General features: G+C 56.0%; 1 pseudogene; it reads right to left on the bottom strand.

Moving 5' to 3' along the window:
- Positions 1-1,987: 1,987 nt before the first annotated feature.
- LOC147370190 (heterogeneous nuclear ribonucleoprotein D-like pseudogene) lies at positions 1,988-22,682 on the bottom strand (annotated as a pseudogene).
- Positions 22,683-24,764: the final 2,082 nt, after the last annotated feature.

The following is a 24,764-nucleotide window of genomic DNA, read 5'->3' as shown; positions in this document are numbered from 1 at the left end:
TAAAGGGTCTGTCTGCAATGCAGGAGACCCAGGTTTGATCCGTGGGTTGGGAAGATCCCAAAGAATCAGATACAACTGAGCGACTTCACTTCACTTTCCCCAGGGCTCTGCCTTTCTGACCATGAGTTTGGGTGGGGCTGAGCCACTGGCAGCTCCCTCTTTCAGATCTGAAGGCCCCAGGAGTGGGCTCTGGGCCCAGCATTCACGGAGCCCTCATGGCAGAGTCTCCCCAACCAGGCTCCTGGGGGCTTGGTGCCCCAGTGGTAGGAGACGCAATGCCCCCTCCTGCACAGCCCAGTGGGGCCATGGGACCCCCCTCACTCCGCAAGGAGCCAGTCAAGGAACTCACTGCCCAGGGCGACCCCTTGGTGGGCTCTACTATGACTTGGGGGCCACAGGAGCAGGGCTGGCGGGGTTCCTGGATGCAGGGCCCACAAGCCTGCCTCTGGCAGAGCAAGGCTAGTGAGACAGGGTCCTGCACGTCTGGGTCTGGGGGTGGCCGGCAGCTACAGGGAGCTGGCTCTGCCTCCAGACTGACCCTCGCTGACCTGCAGCCCAACCAGAGAGCTGTGCGTGGGAGCTGGGCCCGGCCTGGCTGGAGAGACTCAGGAGGGGCCCGAGGCGGCTGTTAGACACTTCTGTGCTTCCAACTGTAAATCAAGCATTAGCCACAGAGCTGCTCCAGAGATAGAGGGGCTTGCCCACAGGATCCGAGGCTGGTCTGAGCCCCAACAGAAGGCCGCTCACCCTGGAAGGCCTGGAGGGAGGTCAGTGAGCCAGCATCACGCCTCGTGGGTGGCTTGAAACCTCACCTGCAGACCAGGAAGCCAAGGGAGAAGCCTGCCTGGTCCCACAGCCAGAACGGGGTCCAGCTGAGACCACAGTCAGGCCCACCCGGGGCCCCACCCGGCCTGTGTCCTGTCCACGCTGCACCCCTACCCGGGGTGGGGGATGTGGGGTGAGGCTCATTCTCCCACCTTGGGGGCCAGGACATGCCCCGCAAGGAGCTGGGACAGGATTGGAGAGGTTGATGAGTGACCAGCTCGTGGACAGAGGGGCCCAGGCCAAGGGAGCCCCCTCTGGGTTTGCTTCCTCCAGACACAAACGCAGCTGAACACACAGCCTCAACCTGGGAGGGGGCCTCGGGCCACTGGGCCCAGTGCCCTGGTTTTATTGACGGGGAAGCTGAGACCCAGAGCCACACACATCTTGGGGTCTCCAGCGACCCCAGATCCCTCCAGGGTCCCGCCCTCCAGAGATCCTCCCCCATCTGGGCCCCAGCCCCCCACCTGGGCAGTCAATCTGATCAGTACCGGCCTCCATGCCCACATGGGGCCACTGGTCTTCAAGCAAGGGTTCTGGAGTGGACGGCACTGGGCCAGGGGTGCGTTGAGAGGCACTGGACCAGCCTGGCCCCCAACGGTGCTTCGGAGCAAGTGTGACTGCCAGACCAGGCTGACCCCACCACCCCTGGGGCCCAGAGGTCCACATCGCAGTGCCTGAAGGGAAGAAAGGGGCTATTTGTGCCAGGGTAGGAGGTGAGGAGGGGGTTCCCACCTGAGATGTCCCCAGGATCCGCGCTTGACGACTCTGACTCAGCGAGTGTCCCCTTTGCAGTCGGGCTGTGTGCGGCTGTGTCGAACTTCCCAATGCCCAGAGCATGGGCGCACTTGACCTTGGGAAGCCAGCTCTGTGGGGCACTCCTTCCACGCTAACCACCCCAGGGCAGGCGCTGGGCTTCCCAACCCAGAGGGACAGTGGGGAACCTGGTGAGGGGAGGGGAAGGAAGGAGAGGGAGGGAGGGTGAGGGGGGCCAGGAAGCAGAGGGGTGGGGGAGGTTGTTGTCCCTGGAGAGAGCGTGGTCTGGGAGGTGGCTCGACATGAGGAAGTGTCTATGGCTGGAGTGACGCGGGCAGTGCCTGGTGAGGGTGGCCACTGAGTGGGCGGCTTCTCTGATCCCTGTTGGCTTACTGGGCCACATGCCCCTTTAGCCAAAGGGGATCAGCACCTGTGATGCCAGAGAAGACTTGGAAAGCTCCAGAGCCTGGGGTTTGTGCTCATACTTCCGCCTGCCGGCCGACCCGCAGCCCAACTCGGGACACAGGAGAGAGGCCACGTACCTGACCCAGAGCCAGCCGTGCCACCGGCTGAGGGCAGAGCCCAGCCCAGCCCACTGGGAGCAGAGGAGCTGTGCACTCAGCCCAGGAGTCTTGAGCTGAATGAAGTCACTGATATGTTTGGTTGTGGCCTCGCTGGGTGGCATGTGACATCTTAGCTCCCCAAACAGGGATCAAACCCGTACCCCCTGCATTGGAAGAGCGGAATCTTTTTTTTTAATTCACTTTTTGTTGACAGCACTGGGTCTTCGTTGCTGTGCTTGGGCTGTCTCTACTTGCGTGGGCAGGGGCTGCTCTCCGTCGCGGTGCTTCTCTTGTTGCGGAGCATGGGCTCAGTAGGTGTGGTGCACGGGCTTAGTCGCTCCACTGCATGTGGAAATCTTCCCGGACCAGGGAGCAAACCCGTGTCCCCTGCATTGGCCGTCGGATTCTCTATCCACTGGACCACCAGGGAACTCCTGAGAACGGTGTCTTAACCACTGGACCATCAGGGATGTCCCGTGGCTGGTGCTTTAAGTCACTTTGAGGGTTTTTAAGCAGCCAAAGCTCCCCTGGCAACAGCCTCCTCTTCCTCAGGGTCTCTGCCTGCACTGGAGGATGAGCTTGAACACAGGACCCTGGTCCGTCAGGCGGTGTGGACACTGCACCCCTCCCCGCCTCCCCCGCAGAGCGCTGGGCTTCAAGCTCCCTCCTTCATCAAGCACCTAAGTTCACTGGGTCGAATTTGCTGGGATGAGCAATTCCACATTGTAACAACGCGCCACTTGTCACCTAGATTTCTAAACTAGAAAACAGTGCGGGCATGTTCAGGGCCCCAGTTCTCAGCAGCAGTGCCGAGGAGAAAGAACCTTGGCCGTGGAGTCAGCAGGTGGAGAGGCTCACGCCGCTCAGTAGAGCTGGTGCTGTGGCTTCAGGAGTACTCAGCATGGGGGGAGGTAGAGGTGGACGGCCCCGCCCACCCAACACTAACAGCATCCCTGGTCCTCAGCGGCGAGGAGGTGTGGCTCCCCCAATCTCCTCCCCGAGGAGTCATGGCTCCCCAATCCCTGCCCAGATGAGGTGTGATTCCCCAATCCCTGCCCCAAAGCGGCGTGGCTCCCCAATCCCTGCCCAGATGAGGCGTGGTTCCCCAATCCCCGCCCCTAGGAGGCGTGGCTCCCCATTCTCTCCCCAGAACACAGGGCCGCCTCTGACTCTGGTCTGTCTCGACCCTGATCCTCCCCCCTGTGCATGTCCTGGCCCCTCGGGGAACCCTCACGACAGCCATTGACCCTCCCAGGTCACAAAAGTAAACTGGAGCTAAAGGCCACAGGCCAGTGAGGACGGAGGAGAAACAGCAGGGTTCAGGGCGCTGAGCTGTCCTGAGAACCAGGGAGCCTTCCCAGAAGAAAAGCTGATCCACGAGGACCAGGAACCCTGGAGCAGCGTCCCCACCCCCATCCCACTCCCCACCACCGTCCCCCACCTCCAGGGTCAGCACCAGCCCCTGGGCCCAGAGCTGGGGGAGGGACTCCCTAACGTTTTAACTGGGGACATTAACAACCTGGACAAGAGATGCAAGAATAGTAGTGACGCCCATACACTCCTCATCACACACACGCACACGCGTGCATGCGCCTGCGAGACCAGTGAGCACTGACACGAGAGCACTCTAATACACAGTCAATACTCAGACTTCTCCCAGTGTCCTTTCCGGCCACATTGTTTGACCCAGGATCCAACAAGGAAGATCCGTGGAGTTTGGGTTCCTGTGTCTGATTTTTCCTTTAATGACCTTGACAGCCTTGAAAGGGTCAGGCCGGTTTCTATAGCACACACCAGCATCTGGACTGGCCATGGTCAAATTCAGCTGGGGCACCAACACTCTAAGGGATGCTGGGACATCCCACGGGGACATGTGGCGTCTGCCTGTCCCTTTGCAGGTGATGCTAAGTTGCATCACATGGGGACGGGCCCCTGACACCCCCACCCTATAGTTCCCCTTTTCCTTTGCTGTCAGTGAGTCAGCATCGGGGTGTTTCTCTGAGTGTGAATCTCCCGTCCCCAACAGCCTTTAACTCGAAGCTCTCAGCAGCTGAGTCCATCTCTTGCTGCTGAAACAATGACCACAAACTCAGTGCTCTAAACAACACGAAATTATTCTCTTATGGTCCATGGATCAGGAGTCCGAAGGGGTCTCACTGGGCTGAGGTCACCGTGTCCCAGGGTGGTTCCTTCCAGAAGCTCCAGGGGAGAAGCGTGTCCTCCCCAGCTTCCCGAGGCGCTTGCACTCCTCAGCTCCCACGTGACCTTCCTCCACCCCCAGCCTCTGCCTCCCTCGTCACATCACCTTTTCCTCTGACTGGTCGCTCTCCCTCTTCTAAGGATACTTGTGATTGCATTTAGATAGAGGAGGAAATGGTACCCTACTCCACTATTCTTGCCTGGAGAATCCCATGGAAGAGGAGCCTGGCAGGCTACAGTCCGTGCGGTCACAGAGTTGACCATGACTCAGCGACTGAGCACACACACAACCCAGAAAAGCCACGGCCGGGGAGGAGGCGGCCCTGGGAAAGCAGCTCAGGTGCTCTGCACCTGCCTCATTTCTCCACGGGCTCAGGACTCACAACGGAAACGTGAGTGATCACGGGTCCCCTCGGAGGCCCCGGGGACTCTCTGCCCTGTGGCTCTGTTTTATTTCCTCGGCAGCACTTAGCACCATCGAAACCATCCGAAGTGTCTGCCTCCCCGCCTGGAAGCCCAGTGCGCAGAGCAGGCCCGTGGCTGACCCCCAGCAGCTTGGCATCACAGGTGGTCTGTCGACCACTGTTGGATGGACGGACGGACATTTGGTAATGGATGCAGGATGGGGAAAGGGTGGAGGAAGAAAAGAAGGAGGGATAGAGGGCTAACTAGGGGGTGGCACGTGAATGGGAGACGGATAGATGGGCAGATGGACGAATGGGAAAGAAGGAGGGATAGAGGGCTAACTGGGGGTGGCACGTGAATGGGAGACGGATAGATGGGCAGATGGACGAATGGGAAAGAAGGAGGGATAGAGGGCTAACTGGGGGTGGCACGTGAATGGGAGACGGATAGATGGGCAGATGGACGAATGGGAAAGAAGGAGGGATAGAGGGCTAACTGGGGGTGGCACGTGAATGGGAGACGGATAGATGGGCAGATGGACGAATGGGAAAGAAGGAGGGATAGAGGGCTAACTGGGGGTGGCACGTGAATGGGAGACGGATAGATGGGCAGATGGACGAATGGGAAAGAAGGAGGGATAGAGGGCTAACTGGGGGTGGCACGTGAATGGGAGACGGATAGATGGGCAGATGGACGAATGGGAAAGAAGGAGGGATAGAGGGCTAACTGGGGGTGGCACGTGAATGGGAGACGGATAGATGGGCAGATGGACGAATGGGAAAGAAGGAGGGATAGAGGGCTAACTGGGGGTGGCACGTGAATGGGAGACGGATAGATGGGCAGATGGACGAATGGGAAAGAAGGAGGGATAGAGGGCTAACTGGGGGGTGGCACGTGAATGGGAGACGGATAGATGGGCAGATGGACGAATGGGAAAGAAGGAGGGATAGAGGGCTAACTGGGGGTGGCACGTGAATGGGAGACGGATAGATGGGCAGATGGACGAATGGGAAAGAAGGAGGGATAGAGGGCTAACTGGGGGTGGCACGTGAATGGGAGACGGATAGATGGGCAGATGGACGAATGGGAAAGAAGGAGGGATAGAGGGCTAACTGGGGGTGGCACGTGAATGGGAGACGGATAGATGGGCAGATGGACGAATGGGAAAGAAGGAGGGATAGAGGGCTAACTGGGGGTGGCACGTGAATGGGAGACGGATAGATGGGCAGATGGACGAATGGGAAAGAAGGAGGGATAGAGGGCTAACTGGGGGTGGCACGTGAATGGGAGACGGATAGATGGGCAGATGGACGAATGGGAAAGAAGGAGGGATAGAGGGCTAACTGGGGGTGGCACGTGAATGGGAGACGGATAGATGGGCAGATGGACGAATGGGAAAGAAGGAGGGATAGAGGGCTAACTGGGGGTGGCACGTGAATGGGAGACGGATAGATGGGCAGATGGACGAATGGGAAAGAAGGAGGGATAGAGGGCTAACTGGGGGTGGCACGTGAATGGGAGACGGATAGATGGGCAGATGGACGAATGGGAAAGAAGGAGGGATAGAGGGCTAACTGGGGGTGGCACGTGAATGGGAGACGGATAGATGGGCAGATGGACGAATGGGAAAGAAGGAGGGATAGAGGGCTAACTGGGGGTGGCACGTGAATGGGAGACGGATAGATGGGCAGATGGACGAATGGGAAAGAAGGAGGGATAGAGGGCTAACTGGGGGGTGGCACGTGAATGGGAGACGGATAGATGGGCAGATGGACGAATGGGAAAGAAGGAGGGATAGAGGGCTAACTGGGGGTGGCACGTGAATGGGAGACGGATAGATGGGCAGATGGACGAATGGGAAAGAAGGAGGGATAGAGGGCTAACTGGGGGTGGCACGTGAATGGGAGACGGATAGATGGGCAGATGGACGAATGGGAAAGAAGGAGGGATAGAGGGCTAACTGGGGGTGGCACGTGAATGGGAGACGGATAGATGGGCAGATGGACGAATGGGAAAGAAGGAGGGATAGAGGGCTAACTGGGGGTGGCACGTGAATGGGAGACGGATAGATGGGCAGATGGACGAATGGGAAAGAAGGAGGGATAGAGGGCTAACTGGGGGTGGCACGTGAATGGGAGACGGATAGATGGGCAGATGGACGAATGGGAAAGAAGGAGGGATAGAGGGCTAACTGGGGGTGGCACGTGAATGGGAGACGGATAGATGGGCAGATGGACGAATGGGAAAGAAGGAGGGATAGAGGGCTAACTGGGGGTGGCACGTGAATGGGAGACGGATAGATGGGCAGATGGACGAATGGGAAAGAAGGAGGGATAGAGGGCTAACTGGGGGTGGCACGTGAATGGGAGACGGATAGATGGGCAGATGGACGAATGGGAAAGAAGGAGGGATAGAGGGCTAACTGGGGGTGGCACGTGAATGGGAGACGGATAGATGGGCAGATGGACGAATGGGAAAGAAGGAGGGATAGAGGGCTAACTGGGGGGTGGCACGTGAATGGGAGACGGATAGATGGGCAGATGGACGAATGGGAAAGAAGGAGGGATAGAGGGCTAACTGGGGGGTGGCACGTGAATGGGAGACGGATAGATGGGCAGATGGACGAATGGGAAAGAAGGAGGGATAGAGGGCTAACTGGGGGTGGCACGTGAATGGGAGACGGATAGATGGGCAGATGGACGAATGGGAAAGAAGGAGGGATAGAGGGCTAACTGGGGGTGGCACGTGAATGGGAGACGGATAGATGGGCAGATGGACGAATGGGAAAGAAGGAGGGATAGAGGGCTAACTGGGGGTGGCACGTGAATGGGAGACGGATAGATGGGCAGATGGACGAATGGGAAAGAAGGAGGGATAGAGGGCTAACTGGGGGTGGCACGTGAATGGGAGACGGATAGATGGGCAGATGGACGAATGGGAAAGAAGGAGGGATAGAGGGCTAACTGGGGGTGGCACGTGAATGGGAGACGGATAGATGGGCAGATGGACGAATGGGAAAGAAGGAGGGATAGAGGGCTAACTGGGGGTGGCACGTGAATGGGAGACGGATAGATGGGCAGATGGACGAATGGGAAAGAAGGAGGGATAGAGGGCTAACTGGGGGTGGCACGTGAATGGGAGACGGATAGATGGGCAGATGGACGAATGGGAAAGAAGGAGGGATAGAGGGCTAACTGGGGGTGGCACGTGAATGGGAGACGGATAGATGGGCAGATGGACGAATGGGAAAGAAGGAGGGATAGAGGGCTAACTGGGGGTGGCACGTGAATGGGAGACGGATAGATGGGCAGATGGACGAATGGGAAAGAAGGAGGGATAGAGGGCTAACTGGGGGTGGCACGTGAATGGGAGACGGATAGATGGGCAGATGGACGAATGGGAAAGAAGGAGGGATAGAGGGCTAACTGGGGGGTGGCACGTGAATGGGAGACGGATAGATGGGCAGATGGACGAATGGGAAAGAAGGAGGGATAGAGGGCTAACTGGGGGTGGCACGTGAATGGGAGACGGATAGATGGGCAGATGGACGAATGGGTGGGTATGAGCAGATGGAGGAATGGAAGTAGAGTGGAGGAGGATAAAAGAAGGAAGGAAGGAAGGAGAGAAGGGAGGGAGTGAGGGAGAAGCTGGGTGGTAGGTGGATAGAAGATGGAGAGGTAGGTGGGTGGATACAAGGATGGCTGGATCGCAGAGCAGCCTCAGCACCGTGCTGTCAGTCCCTGCATCGTCAGCCCTGGGCAGGGTGCAGAGGGAGGGGCTGAGCGGTATTCTAGAGCCAGTCAAGGCATCGTCACAGGGACTGAGATGACCCCAGGCCTATCCCCCAGACCAGGGCCCCCACAAGCCCCCTGTCCCCACCTCCAGCCACTCTGATGGCTACAACAGAGCCCAGGCCTGGGGGCTGCCTCCAGGCTCCTCCCGTGCAAGCTTCACGGCTCCTCTCTCCTATCAGTTCCAGTTTCTGGCCATGAGGACCAATGCAGGGTTCACGGTGACAGTGAACAGGTTCAATCCTGTGCGGCCATTTACAAAGCCAACTGGAATACAGCTGTTCCCCTGGGAAGCTGGAGGGGGTCTTGTGCTGCACCCCCTCCCGCAAGAGAGCCCTCCTGCATCTGCTCTCAGCCCCTCTCTTCACTGCTGTTGTTCAGTCACTCAGTCGTGTCCAACTCTTTGCAACCTCATGGACTGCAGCACTCTGGGCCTCCCTGTCCGTCACCAACTTCCAGAGTTGACTCAAACTCATGTCTATCGAGTCAGTGATGCCATCCAGCCATCTCATCCTCTGTCATCCCCTTCTCCTCCTGCCTTCAATCCTCCACAGCATCAGGGTCTTTTCCAATGAGTCACCCTTCATATCAGGTGGCCAAAGTATTGGAGCTTCAACTTCAGCATCAGTCCTTTCAATGAATATTCAGGACTGATCTCCTTTAGGATTGACTGATTTGATCTCCTTGCAGTCCAAGGGACTCTCAAGAGTCTTCTCCAACACCATGGTTCAAATGCATCAGTCAGCCCCTCCCACGTCCCTCACCAAACTGTCGGGCTGTGAGAGAGCCCAGCCGTCATCCACCCAGCCTCCTTCCAGCACTCAGCGAGGGGCCTGGTACGAGGCGAGTGCTCAATGCAGCTGAATGAATGAATGATGCAAGAATCCGAGGGCTTTGCACAGTGATAGCACCACTCCTGGTGCAGGGCTGCAGTTCAGGAGGACATGGGAAGAAGCAGGTGCTCCAGGGCAGAACCGATCCACACACAGGCATGCACGCATGCACACACACAGACACACACACACACACAGACACCAGGTGTGCGCAGGAAGCACAGGCAGAGCAAGTCCTTCCCTTCAGAGTGACGGCACCAGAGCAGGCACCTCTAAACGTGCCCCCACATTGAGGCCAGAAAGTGACTCTACAGTTATCTTGTCTCCAGGAGCCCTCCCTCTGCACAACATCCCAGAAATAGCCAGCAGCCGGCGAGCTGCAGGAGCCCCCAGGGCAAGCCGCTGTGGCTCTGCTCCCATGCACACCACCCATGGGGAAGCTTTGCCAGGAGGATGTTGTTTGCATCCCAGGCTGCCGGGGTCAGAGTCCCGTTGGTGCCGGAATGCAGACATTGCCAGCCAGAAGGAGGGGCACGTTCAGAGTCTGCACCCACCTTTCTTCCATGAAGGTGTCCTTGGGTGATGCCCTCTCTATACTCCAGGCTTGCCTACCACATGTCTTCACGTCTCTGAGCGTCCATTTGTCCTTCTGTAGAAGAGTGGTCAGGGTTATGACGGATACTGGCAATAATACGTCCCTCGTGGTTTGGCTTGGCTGCGCGTAAGCAATCCCAGCAAAAGAGGCATAAACAAGATAGAGGCTTATTTCTTTCCTAGGTAAAAAAGTCTCAAGTTGACAAGTCCAGGGACGCATGGCAGCTCTGCAGTGTCCTCAGGGACCCAGACTCTTACTCTCTGCTTTTCCCCATCCTCAGGGCATGGCCTCGATGCCCAGCCCACCTCATGTCCAACATGGCTCCTGGAGCTCCAGCCATTAAGACCACAGGACAGGAAGAAGAAAGCTGAGGAAGTACAGGGCAGGAAGGGCCCCTCTCAGGAGTCCCAGGTGAGTCAGCTCATTTTTCAAGCAGTCATTCTGGAAGCCTCACAGAGAACTTCCTCTTTTGTTTCATTAGCCAGAATACAGTTGCCTGACCCGGTTTAGCTCCCAGGGAGGGAGGTTAGGAGCTGTAGCCTTTTATCCAGACCAACTACCCTGCCAGATAAAACTTGGGGTCTGTTCCCACAGAGGACAGGGAGCAGGAATGACCAGGAGCACGTGGTCCCAGCCCAAGGCTGACCCGTAACGAACGGAGCCACTGCTCTTGCTGACATTGCCAGCATCCCTGGGGACCGCCCACAGCTCTGCCTTTCCTGAAGTCACACCCCCTTCACCAGCGTCCAGCCCAGGCAGGTCCTCCTGCAGCCAGGAAGGGACCAGGGTGCAGGGGGACAAAACCACATCAGACAGGGAGCTGAGGCAGAGGCCACCCAGGGGAGGGAGTCCTGGGGCTGCCCGGGTCAAGGGGCCCTCTCCCTCTGCCCCTTTCCTGCCCCTCCTCTCCCCTCACCCCCTTGCTGTGGGCTTTTTAATTGTATCCCCCCAAATTCATGTGGTGAGATGGCTTGTGGAGTGACGGGGGTCAGATGAGGTCACAGGGGTGGGGCCCTGTAAGGGATTAGCTTCTTCATCTGATTGGGATCAGAGGGGAGATGTCAGCCCCGCCCACCATGGGCACCCCCAGAAAGGCTGTGAGGATGAACCAGGCGGGGGCCTCCCCAGAACGCAGCCTGACCCTGGAGTCCCTCTGGCAGACTGAGGGGTGAATGTCTGTTTAAGGCCCGTCTGTGATGTTCTGTTTACGGCAGCCTCGACCTGCCCGGGGGGGACACACACACCCCGGCTCCCCGTGAGGTAGGAGACTGTGACAGCCAGGTGGGACGGACCCCCCACTGAGGCTCTCGGACAGGCCTGAACTGGGTGCCCCTCACATGGACCCTTTGTAGCCCAAAGTGGGTGCCGGCTGAGAGGTGGGCAGCTGGGCTGGAGACCTCTGTCCCGGGGGCTCTGCAGGTGGGTGCCGGGCCAGGGGCGGGTGCGTGCTCTCACGGGACCTGGAGCTGAGCGCCGACTGAGAGCCCCGTTCTCCTGAAGGTTTCTTTGCACTTGATTATTCACAGATGCCTGGAGTATCTAGTGAAACATTTTTAATCAACATTTTATCGCAAAAATCTTCCAGCACACAAAGTCACTGCCTTTTTTTCTTTTTTCCAGTTTGCAGGATCTTAGCTCCCCAACCAGGGATCAACCATGACCCTGCTGTGGAAGCATGGAGTCTTAGCCACTGGACATCCTTGTCACTGCTTTGTATTTTTTTGTAGATATGCTTTGGGTTTTTTAATCGTTTAGTCTTGGCTGTGCTGGGTCTTCACTGCTGTGCGGGCTCTTCTCCGGTTGCGAACAGTGGGCTTCTTGAAGCAGGGGCTTCTCCTGCTGTGGACCACGGGTGCTCGGCTCACCGGGTTAGCCTAATCTGGGTTATCTTAGCTAACCTAGGGCTCTAGGCACTCGGGCGTCAGTGGTCGGGGCTCCCAGGCTTCATTCCTCTGCGGCACGTGGAGTCTCCCCGAGGCAGGGACCGAATCCACGTCCCCTGCCAGGCCGGCAGATTGGACCACCTGGGAAGCCCCTGTCATCGCTGTGTAAACTCACTCTACCCTGCTCTGGGCAGGTACCCGCCTCCATCTGTCCCCCAGGTTTCCTGCCACATTCCCACTTTCCTGCCATAAACCCTCCTGGTTTCCCTGTCCACATTCCTGATGGAGACATCAGGAAACTCCATGTCTAGACAACTCCACGTCTGGACCATGAGCTAGAGTTCACACTCAGAGTTCTAAGCAGGGTCTCCAGGGACAATGGCAGGGTCCCGGGGCTGCCATAAACAGTCCCATGGGCTGGGTGACTTGAACCAGGAGGTTATCGTCTCAGTTCTGGAGACCAGACGTGCCCAGTCAGGGTGTCAGCAGGGCAGGTTCCTTCTGAGACAGTGAGGGGGCCTCTGTACGTGGCCTTCCCCCTGTAGTCGTGTCTACAGGGGGATCCCCAGGTCCCCTCTGCATAAGGATGCCTGTCAGAAGTGGATTCGGGATGCACCCTGCTCCATTATGACATTGTCTTAACTAATTCCATCTGCAGGGACGTGTGTCCAGATAAGGTTGCATTCTGAGGAGCTGGGGGTTTCATGTATGAATCTGGGGGGAACATGACTCACCCCCTAGCAGTGAGATGTACAAACCTCACCCACAGAGCTCGGCAGATGCAAACCCCATCAAGCGACCAAGCGTGACTGTCACCCAATGCCTACCCGCCGTCCGGTGTGGCCACCTTTGCAGAGGCAGCCCCATCCCGCCTTCTCCCCACAGACCGGGCGGGCTGTTCTCGAACTTCTACCGATGAAGTCGAGCTGAGCTGGTAGGCCTGGGCGCAGGGCCGCTGTCCCTCGGGCACCAGCACCACCACCAGCCGGAGCAGGGCAGCGGGACCTTGAGGCGGAGCCTGTCCACATGCCAGGTGGGGACGCACTGCGCTGAGGGCAGGAACCGTCTGCACGTCCAGGGAAAAGCACACCACATGAAGCGAGTGACAGGAAAGGACCGTCTCCACTTTGGGGACCACACCGTGGCCCCGCAGGTGAAGCCTCAGCAGACGATCGCCATCACAAGCAGCAACCCCGGCACCTGAATCTCCAACATGAACTTCAGCTCTGAAGGAAGACCACGATCCAGGGCAGGTGGGCACGGAGTCTGACACGGGAACCGACGTAATTCAGGGAAGAAATGGAGGGAAAGGCAAAACCGTTTCAGAAACAAAGCGATGACTTTACGAGGGAGGTGAGAAGAGAGATGGAAGTCACAGGAAGGGACATTGAAAAAAGGGACAAGTGAACAGATGAGAAGAAATAGGGAGGAGACTAAACAGGATTCGAGAGAAAGTAGTAACCATAAAAGGCAGGGAAGGAGTTAAAACACACGCATAATTGGAGTCCTGCAAGGCGACACCAAAAACAGTCAGAGTATTTGAACAATTGCTCAAGAACGCTTTCTTGAAATAGCTTGAAACGCTTTCTTGAGTTTGTGCATCTGTGTATCAGAGTACATGCTGTGTGCATGGGCATACTGACCACGGAACAGTCAGCAGCAGGACGTAGCCTGGTAAATAACCTGGCTTGAAAGGAAGAGAAAAAAATCTTCTGGGCAACTGGACAGAAAGAACAAGCATCTTATCAAAGGAGGAGAACCAGGCTGGCAGGAGATTCTCAACAGGACCATCGAACGCCAGAAGAGACAGAACAGTGTCTAGAAGCGCGTTGCTGTTCAGCCGCTCAGTCGTGTCTGGCTCTTTGCGACCCCGTGGACTGCAGCACGCCAGGCCTCCCTGTCCTTCACCATCTCCCGGAGCTTGCTCAAATTGTCCCTTGAGTCGATGATTCCTTCCAACCATCTCATCCTCTGTCACCTCTGAAAGATACCTGTGGGTTGAAAGTGTCCCCCCTTCCAAAATCTATGCTGAAACCCTGAGCCCCGCTCTTGTGAACGTGACCCGCTGTGGAAGTCGGGTATCAGTAGGTGCGCTCACGTTACAGTGAGATCGTACTCCATTCGGGGGCCCCAATCCAAGATGACTGGTGTCCTTATAAGGAGGAAAAAAAGGCACAGACACAGGGGAGGACGACATGTGACTGGGACGCAGAGACTGGCGTGTTTTGGCCACGAGCTCGGGGCCTCCGAGCACCGCCGGCAACCCCAGACGCTGAGAGTCCACAAAGCGGGGGGCACACACGGTTTCCTGGGGAACTGTGCTGGCTTCTCCTGCAGAAAGAGAGGGGCAGAGAGCATCCAGCGCAAGTAACTGAAAAATTGTCAAGAGCGGGAATGAGCCTGGCCTAACAGAAAGTGAATGCAAGCGTGTCATCAGATGACGACACAGAGCGAGTAAGCCAGCAAGCCAGGAGACAAGAAAGACGCCGGGTCCCAGCTCGGCTTTGTAAGCACTGGAGGGTGGGAAACGGCAAAGCTGGCTGCCGGGTGCATCCAGCAGCACAGAGCAAACACACAGAGAGCATTGCTGACCAGGTGGGGAGTGCAGGACAATGGAGACGGGCTGGAGATATGGGCCGGGCACCCCCAACACACACACACGTCCAGACGACGGCCCCAAGAGCCGTTCCTAAGCAGACTCGCCCGCCAGTTTCCCACGAGGGGCGGTGACCACGCAGATACACAGCAGGACCGGCCCAGCGGTGGGTGTCAATCCTGAAGCTGCAAGTTCAGATCCTGTGTGAGCCCCCGCTTTCCAGCCCAGGGCTGTCTCCCCATTTTAATCCTGAGCTCTACCCCATTCCCTCCACTCTGTAATGTCCCAGACAAAGGGCCTGCGGTGTCTCCCCTGCAGAATCCCAGGCCCTCCCACACACCCAGGACCCCCAGTGTGGAAGGACCTCACCAGGCTCCGGACTCCATGCCCCAGGCAGGTCAGGGCCAGGGGTGAGTGCCGGGGGTCAGTCTGGCTCCCACGGACGAGGTGGGTGGCAACCCCTGCAGACTCTGCTTCCTCCTGGGGGTCTGGCAGGGGCCCAGGGCCTCAGGTGGCCGTGGGGGTTTCTGGCACTGAGACCACAGTGGGGGTCCTGGTGTGGGTGAGCGGTGGGGACCCCCTTCCCTCGCAAGGCAGAGGGGGTCGTGCACCTACCAGGCGGGTGAGGAGGAGGTGCCGGGCCAGGGATGGGGCAGTCCCAGCCTGAGGCCCCTCCAGGGACCGGGCTGGCTCCCAGGCCGGTTGCCATAGCTGCCACTGGGGAGCCCTTGGCAACAGGGCTGCCTTGTCCTCCAGGACACCAGGAGGTGTTGTGAGCAGAGGCTGCGGGGGGAGAGTCTGGACAAGCTTCCTTTCCCACCCCGTGACACGAGACCCACGCAGACACCTTCCTCTGCTGGCCTTTGCTGGCATCCCCGTCAGGGAGGCGGCAGCTGGGGGGCAGGTACCCCCAGGACTCATCGTGTGTGACTGTTCACACCCGGCTCTCAGGAAAGCCTGGTGTGCAGTGTTTGCACAGATGCCCGCTGCGGCTGACGTCAAGCTACAAGTTGACACCACATCCCACCAGCTCTCACTGCAGAATCAGCCTTGAGTTTCAGTCTGAAACTTGCATGGGAAAGGTTGGGAGGAAAGAGCCCTCTAACGGTTGTTGCTGTTCACCCAGTCGTGTTCGAGTCTTTGCGACCCCATGGACTCCAGCATGCCTAGCTTCCCGCCCTTCACTATCTCCTGGAGTTTGCTCAGATTCATGTCCATTGAGTTGGTGATACCATCCAACCATCTCATCCTCTGTCACCCCCTTCTTTCCCATCATCAGGGTCTTCAATGAGTCGGCTCTTCACATCAGGTGGCCAAAACATTGGAGCTTCAGCATCTGTCCTTCCAATGAACATTCAGGACTGCTTTCCTTTAGGATGGACTGGTTGGATCTCCTTGCTATCCAAGGGACTCTCAAGAGCCTTCTCCAGCACCACAGTGGGAAAGCATCATTTCTTTGGTGCTCTGCTTTCTTTATGGCCCAACCCTCAATCTGTACATGTCTACTGGGACTATATGGTGCTCGCCCCCATTTCAGGACCCGTATTTGCCTACCTTGTCCGGCCCAGGCACCACGTTCCACAGCCAGTCGCCCGCCCCCAACACCCCATCCTCCATTCAGAGGAGGCTGGGACACCTCCGAGAGAGAGAACTCAGCCAGTAAGCCAAGGACACCACTGTCCCACCCGCAACCAGGCCAAGCCCCTCCCCTCTGGCCCTGGGCCTGACTCACAGGTCACTGAACAGCCTGAGGGAGTCAGGATCTCCACCCACCCCAGGGGTCTCTGCACTGCCCCACCTGGGAGCTACACATTCCTGTCTCCAAGGCCTTCCCTACCCCGGAGCGACCCTGGCTGGGCCCAGAGGCCAGCTCAGACCCGCCCCCCCCCCCGCCCCCACTCGGAACCCCATGCACCATTCTCATTGGAGCCCCCCCCACTGTGGGAGAGGACAGGCCGGACGGGGACAGAGCCCAGCCCCTTACACAGCGAGCAAACCGGTGGAGGCCCCAAGAGGTCAGGTCAGAACTGGCGCTGCACAGTCAGGAGGCAGACAGCAGCCACGGTTCCTCTGCTCATGAACACCTGGCCCCGAGGGATCGTCCGGTCCCACAGGACAGGCCGACACCCACCCCAGCAAGCAGCCAGGCTAGGGGCCACTCAGCCCTGCCTCTGGCCTGCCGGGGAGTCAAGGGCTGGGCTTCTTTCTGAGCCGTAGCTCCTTTATCCACACAAGGGGTGTTACACTTGAGTGTGCAGAGCCTGGGCCTGTGGGCGCGCTGGGGGACTCCTGCGGCACCCCACTTTCCGCCCCCTCCTCACACACACAGCAGCAGACTCCTGCTGCACCCCACATTCTGCTCCCTCCTCACACACACAGCAGCAGACTCCTGCTGTACCCCACATTCCGCTCCCTCCTCACACACACAGCAGCAGGCTCCTGCTGTACCCCACATTCCGCTCCCTCCTCACACACAGCAGCAGGCAGCTCGAAGCTCCTCGGGAGCCCGGCTATGACCACCCCTCAAAAATGCAAAGAGGTCCTTCAGGCCTCAGTAAGGTGATTATCTTCCCAAATAGGTAACCTTAGCTATCCCACCGTGGAATCTCGCCGGACAAGTTCAGAAGGTCTCCAGGACCTGCGGTTACAGATTCCGGACTCGTTCAGGTGGGCCCAGGTCTGGACATGCTGGCCTGGCCTCACCAGCTGCATCTGCAAAATGGGGACAAAGGCCTTTCCTTCTTGATTCTTGGAAGCGCGGGAGGACAAAGTAAGGACGTGATCTGGAAGGGTGAATTTCTCCGCACATGAGGAGCTTTCTGCGGCAGAGTAACGGGGATGCAAACCCTGAGCTGTGGGACTGGCACGGAGGGGGCCCCAGCCCTCCAGGACCCTGTCTTTCTGTGAAACAGGAACAGGAGTCCTTGCGCCCACCCCAACTCCCAGCTGCTTCCCTGACCACCACACGGCACAGACTCATAGATCCCTGAGATCGCCCAGCCCTGGGACAAGCCAGCACCTCTGCTCGGCACCAGGCCCCACTCCCACCCCCGGCTCTACAGGTGGGACTGGATAGGGGGGCTGCCCCTAGCATCGCTGGCCTCCAGCCCCGAGAGGCTGGTTTCCCTCTTTCTACTGGCTGGTGACGACCCCCTTGCCAACTGTCCCCGGGGGGATGCGGAAACTTTCCCCAGTCGAGAACTAATGATCTGGAGAGCATCCGTTTTACCATCTCTGACTCCTTCTCCAGACAGGGAGGCTGTCTGACTCCTCCTCCTTCAGGCGCAGGCCTCATCCAGCTCAGGTTTTTATAAACCAAGCCCGCACGCAGCACCGGGCCCCACCCTGGGGAAGGGAGGAAGGAAGCCAGGGCAGGATGTGAGAGAGCGCAACACGTTACGGGGCGACCTCATGGGAGCCCTGGTTTGTCGAGGCCCACATGTGCCAGGTGCCACGTGCAGCGCTGCAGGCGGTCACCGTCAAGCAGGATTCTAGGGGGTTCTGTCTCGCCCCTGCAGTGCACAAGTCCCCATCCAGCCATGACTCCAGGCCTCACCAGCCCCACACCCCCCAGCCTCCGCCGGGTCCTTCCTCCACCCAGGCCCAGAGGGCAGGAGGCAGGGGGCAAGTGAGATCCAGGGAGCTTCATGGGGCCTGAAGCTCACACGGCTTGGGGCTCTCTTTACAGAAGAGAATGCAAAGTTACAGAAACCAAATGAGGTATGACAGGGAATGTTTATTTAGCGTGAGAAAAAATGAAGACAACTTTAAACTCCGACAAATACACAAAATCTGAAAAAACAACAAGATGCTTTTATTACCTAGCTGCCTGGTTCATCTCCATCGTACTTTTCCGGGCATGACTTGGTCACATCTTTGTCAGTCGTCTCAGCGTACGGCGATGCGATGTCACGTCTGAGAGGCCGTTCTCCCAGCAGGGCTGCCTGAGATGCATTTTCTCTTCTTGAGATTTAGGATACATAGAACGTGGTCCCCCACCCCACGCAGTATATATACATGGCTTCCTTGGTGGCTCAGACAGTAATGGATCTGCCCGCAATGCAGGAGACCCGGGTTCGATCCTTGGGTCGGGAAGATCCCCCAGAGGAGGGCATGGCAACCCACTCCAGTATCCTTGCCTGGAGAATCCCATGGACAGAGGAGCCTGGCGGGCTGCAGTCCATGGGGTCACAAAGAGTTGGACATGACTGAGTGACTAACACTTTCTTTTCTTCTATATGTGTATATTTTTTGTGCTTAGTCGCTCAGTCATGTTCAATTCTTTGGAAACCCATGGACAGCCAGGCTCCTCTGTCCATGGGGTGCTTGATGACTTGAGAATTTAATCTCATCAAAGAACCATTTCAACATGGAGGAAAGGATGAATCGGGTTTAAAAAGGATTTTTGTTGAGTCACTAGTTGGATGGCACCACCGATTCAATGGACATGAACTCGGGCAAACTCTGGGAGATGGTGAGGGACAAGGAAGGCCAGAGTGCTGCAGTCCATGGGGTCTCAAAGAGTCGGACACGACTTGGCGACTGAACAACAACAGCAACTCTATCCACGTAGTTTGGATCACTGTGTATTCATATTTGAGGGCCCACACTTCAGGGCACTATCCTAGGGCACAGCTAGTTTCTTGTGCCCTAAACAGCAGTTCTGGTCAAGTCCACTTCCTAAGATTCCCATTTCTGAAAAGGAAACAGCGCATGATGCACGTTTATCGTCGCAAACAACGCACGGTTGACCACATTTCCGCTCTGAAAACTGCCCGCCCTGAGGCCCTATGCTGTGTGCGTGCTAAGTCGCTCAGCCACGTCCGACTCTTTGCGACCCCTGGACTGTAGCCCACCAGGTTCCCCCGGCCATGGGATTTCCCAAGCAAGAATACTGGAGTGGGTTGCCATTTCCCACTGTAGGGGATCTTCCCAACCCAGGGATGGCACCTGCATCTCTTATGTCTCCTGCATTGGCAGGGAGGTTCTTGACCATCTGAGCTACCAGGGAAGCCTCCTAAAGGCATCCTCAGGAGTCAATCCCAGGCAGAGCAGAGACTCCAACGTGAAAGGCAAAGCCACAGGGTCTTTAGAAGCTAATGTGGAATGTACTCATCTCCTTGATGCTGGAAAGGCTTTACACAAAAGCAGTAACAAGCGAAGGAAAATATTGATCGTTACAGTTATATTAAGCTGCCTGTTCATCAAAAGAGGCCATCAAAAGAGTGAAAGCGAGCCCAAGGATGGGAGGAGATAGTCACAACACACACAACTGATGAAGCATAAGTGTCTGGGTCACACAAAGAGCTTCAGGAACTTCACGAAGAACATTGGAGAGGCTCGCACCAGAGCCCCCGTCAGCTCAGGGGGTGTGTGCGCTGGGCCCAGAGCCAATTTCCCTGCACCTCGGCAGGCATCATTGCGAAGTTGAGTCACACGGAAAGTGCCTGCGTGCAGGTCTCTTTGGGGAAGGATGGAGGCGGGGGAGGACGAACTCTTACAAAAACGTCAACTTTTTAAAACGCGTTTTCAGTAATTGCTGTTCTGTGCCAAGCTCGGCCTGGTAGGAGTTCCGTTTCGGAGTCACTAAGTAGCAGGTCATAACGAACAGCTTAATCATCCTCGTGCAGCGATGTGGTGCTGAGCGATGATCCAGGGCCAGGTGAGGTGCTTCCCCGGGGCTGCCAGGGCAGGAGGCCACGGGCAGGGCAAAGGGTACAGGAACGGGGGGTGGGGGAGCAGGGCACACCTGGGCTGGAGAAGCTCCAGGCCAGCCCCCAAGCCCTGAACCAGGAAGCTGCAGTCTGGAGAAACACTGCAGGGGCAGGCGGCGTGCGGACGGAGCTGTCTGGAGCCTGGAAAAGGAGGTTAGAGCCGCTTCTCTACCTCACCCCCACCCCAGCCCCTTCATCAGGCCCTGATGGCTGATGTCGCTCCCAGTCCCGCTGCGGACCTGAAGTCTGTATGAGATGCTCACCGTCTTTCCCTCTGCCCATCACCATCAAGGGCTTTGTGGCATCTTGTTGTTGAGAAAAGACAGCATATTCTAGGACCAGGCTGGGAACAAACGAAGAATTCATTACGCATCCCTCCATTCGTCCATCATCCAGCAAATCACAGCTTGATTCCAGGCACCTCAAGCCCCTTCTGGAACATCACAGGCTACAATTTACTACAAAGTAACTAAAGTCGCTCAGTCCTGTCCACGACCCCATGGACTGTAGCCCACCAGGCTCCTCTGTCCATGGGATTCTCCAGGGAACGATACTGGAATGGGTTGCCATTCCCTTGTCCAGGAGATCTTCCTGACCTAGGGATTGAACCCTGGTCTCTTGCATTGCAGGCAGATTCTTTACCTGGAGCCACAGTAGGTGCTGTTCAGTTCAGTTCAGTTGCTCAGTTGTGTCTGACTCTGCCACCATATGGACCGCAGCACGCCAGGCTTCCCTGTCCATCACCAACTCCCGGAGCTTGCTCAAACTCGTGTCCCTTGAGTCGGTGATGCCATCCAACCATCTCATCCTGTCTCTGGAGGTGCTGTACAGCCATAAAAAAGAATGAAATGATGCCTCTTGCAGCAAGATGGATGGACCTAGAGATTATCATGCTAAGTAACTCAGACAAAGACAAATATCATATAATATTGCTTACCTGTGAAATCTTAAAAAAATGATACTAATGAACTTATTTACAAAACAGAAATAGACTCACAGACATGGAAAATGGAACTTATGGTTACCAAAGGGGAAAAGGCGGGGAGGGACAGACTGGAAGCTCAGGATTACTAGTTACACACAAGAAGACATAAATAGATGAACAACAAAGACCCACTGTGTAGCACAGGGAACCATATTCAGTGTCTTGTAATAACCTGTTATGGAAAAATTGGAAAAAGTATATATACACACACACACATATATGTATATCTAACTAAAATACTTTGCTGTGCGCCTGAAACTAGCACAACATTGTAAACCCACTATGCGTCAATTCTTTCTCTTTTAAACAATCACATGAAGAAGCATTTATTTGCAGTTTAACATATAATCATACAAATAAAGTCTGTATAAACACAAATCCACACTGAGTCACAACACAGACAGCAACAGACAAAGCTCAGTTCCGTCCACTGTGTCTCTACTTGCTCCTCGTCTGTATTTGTAATAAAGCAAAATCCTCTTCTTTCCTTTGTTTTTGTAACCACAGGAAGTTCGATAGTTTCAATCTCTCCAAAGTCTCCAAAATATTCTTTCGTTTGTTCCTCCGAAGTATCTGGGCTCAATCCACCCACGAAAATCTATTTTTGGGGGGGTTCCTTCCCCTTTAAAGCTTTGGACCTTCTCAGTTCAGTTCAGTTGAGTTCAGTTGCTCAGTCGTGTCTGACTCTTTGTGACCCCATGAATCGCAGCACGCCAGGCCTCCCTGTCCATCACCAACTCCCGGAGTTCACTCAGACTCATGTCCATCGAGTCAGTGATGCCATCCATCCATCTCATCCTCTGTCGTCCCCTTCTCCTCCTGCCCCCAATCCCTCCCAGCATCAGAGTCTTTTCCAATGAGTCAACTCTTCGCATGAGGTGGCCAAAGTACTGGGGTTTCACCTTCAGCATCATTCCCTCCAAAGAAATCCCAGGTCTGATCTCCTTCAGAATGGACTGGTTGGATCTCCTTGCAGTCCAAGGGACTCTCAAGAGTTTTCTCCAACACCACAGTTCAAAAGCATCAATTCTTCAGCGCTCAGCTTTCTTCACAGTCCGACTTTCACATCCATACATGACCACTGGAAAAACCATAGCCTTGACTAGACAGACCTTTGTTGGCAAAGTAATGTCTCTGCTTTTGAATACGCTATCTAGTTTGGTCATCTAGGGTCTATCAATTTGCCATCCGGTTTGTGTTATTTCAGTTCCCAAACCTTATCAACACTAGCAGCATCCTTGAAAAGCACAAATCCAAATCCTCGTGATCTTCTACTAATAGGATCTGTTTTAACCGTGCAGTCCACCACGTCCCCAAATTGAGACAAATATTCAGTCAGATCTTTCTTGCTTGTATCCCAGCTCCAGCCTCCAATAAACATCTCACCGTCATCCTGCTGGTCCCTGCTCGCGTTGATCTTGGAGCCCTCTGCAAATTCCTCTATGTTGCTGTACTGTTCACGACTTCCGTAGTGGCGGAACTGTCGGCAGAGGGTGCTGGCTCCCAGTCTGCGTCCAGCAGCAGCGGCGCGGCGGAGCATTGTATGGAGCTGGATTTAAAACGGCAGCGGAAGAGCCTCAATTCTTCTTTTAAAAAAAGTAACTAAATACCAGTTCCTCCCAAGGTGCCCAGGTTTTCTCCACTCCCTTTTCCTTCACGGACCCTCCACTTGGAATGCCCTCCTGTAACCCCCAGAAACTGGGTTCATTTCTTAGTGGGCATCGAGCCAAACCAATCAAATCAAAAAGTGGGAGAACGATTTATTATATGCAGCAAGTAAGGAGAATTTTGGGGGTGCTTCCCAAAGCAGTGTCTCCCAGGACAGCAAAATGGGGGAAGTTTCAAGCTGCGGGAGCACACATCCTCGTGAAAGGGCTTGTGCAGAGAGGAATTGAGCACGGAACTGGGGCAGGCGTCATCCTAGGCTGACAGAAGCCAGGGTCTTGGTTGACTGAAGCCAGCAAAGATCAACATCGTCAGTGGTCTGGCTGCAGTTAGTCTGGCAGCCAGTTGTCCAAGGGGGTTTGGACCCTGTTTGACAGCTCAGAGAATACATATCAGACTATTCTTTATCTCGGAAACAGAACTGGCAGTCTCTATGACTGATGTAAGGCTTCCGTTGGGGCTCAGCAGTAAAGAATCTGCCTGATATCTTGAAGACTGCCTGCTATGCAGGAGATCTGGGTTCATTCCCTAAGTTAGGAAGGTCCTCTGGAGAAGGAAATGGAAACCCACTCCAGTATCCTTGCCTGGGAAATCCCATGAACAGAGGAGCCTGGCAGGCTACAGCCCATGGGGTCACAGAGTCAGACACGACGTACAGACTGAACTACCAGGACTGACGTATCATCTCCGGTTAAACTGTTAAATTATCTCCCTGGCCCGGTAATAGCTGTTCGCTCTCACGTGCTTTTGTTTCCTTAACATCATTCACTCCCGAGGCCTGCCCTTCCTCACAGGTACGCGTCGTGGCCAGGTTGAGATGACAATATGACCTGGGCCGACAGCGGCTTCTCTCAGGTCAAGAAACCTATGCTTGGCTCTCTTCCCTTGGGCACTCCCTCTCAGGCACGGCCCACCATCCTCACCACACGTGGCTTGCCCAGCTCCTTCTTGAAGCACCAAAGCACCCCCGTGGGTGCCTCTCCCTGACCCCAGAAGCTGCTCGAGGCCACCGTCTGGCTCCCACTCTTTCCCTGTTCCCCCGTCTCCCCACTGGGAGAGCGGCCCTAGCATGTTGGCTGTATTCAGGTTTGCTTGTTTACTAAAATGCAGCAGGTGGGGAGAGAGAACAGGTACACAAACATCTCTAATAACAGAACAAGTGCAGGGGGAGAAGAGGATGCAATTTAAAGTTGGTGTTGAGGTGCAGGCACTCGCTAGATGGCGGGGGGGGGAGCTTTGGGGAGGTGGGAACCCCTGTGGCTCCCTGGGAAGGAGTGGGTTTGGGAGGGGGGATCTAGGCTTCCTGACAGAGACATGTACAGTGGGGTGCCAGCCAAGGCCAATTTCCAGAGTTCATAAGGACAGGGAAGGCTCAACACCGAGGCAGGGGACACAGAAACAAGCTAAGTTGTCAGCCAGACACAGTCCCGAGTTTTCAACTGTTTCCTCTTTCCATGCAGCTCAGGGGAAAATGCCCTTGTGCGGGTCAATCCAGGATGGGAAATCAGATCTCTGACCCACCTATAGCCCCCAGCAGTCTCCCGTCCCAGCTAGGGCTGCCCTAGCTGCACTGGTGCTGAAGCTGAAACTTCAATACTTTGTCCACATGATGTGAAGAACTGACTCATTTTAAAAGACCCTGATGCTGGGAAACAGTGGAAACAATGGAAACAGTGACAGACTTTATTTTTGGGGGCTCCAAAACCACTGCAGATGGTGACTGCAGTCATGAAATTAAAAGACGCTTGCTCCTTGGAAGAAAAGCTATGACCAAACTAGACAGCATATTAAAAAGCAAGAGACATTACTTTGCCAACAAAGACCCGTCTACTCAAAGGTATGGCTTTTCCAGTGGTCATGTATGGATGAGACAGGTGGACCATAAAGAAGGCTGAGCACTGAAGAACTGATGCTTTTGAACTGTGGTGTTGGAGAAGACTCTTGAGAGTCCCTTGGA

The sequence above is a fragment of the Bos grunniens genome, chromosome 6 (assembly GCF_055505025.1).
Source record: "Bos grunniens cultivar Pamir isolate PY7600 chromosome 6, Bosgru_T2T1.0, whole genome shotgun sequence".
Lineage (NCBI taxonomy): Eukaryota > Metazoa > Chordata > Mammalia > Artiodactyla > Bovidae > Bos > Bos grunniens.
The sequence above is the reverse complement of the archived record's forward strand: the minus strand, read 5'-3'. Positions and strand labels throughout refer to the sequence as shown.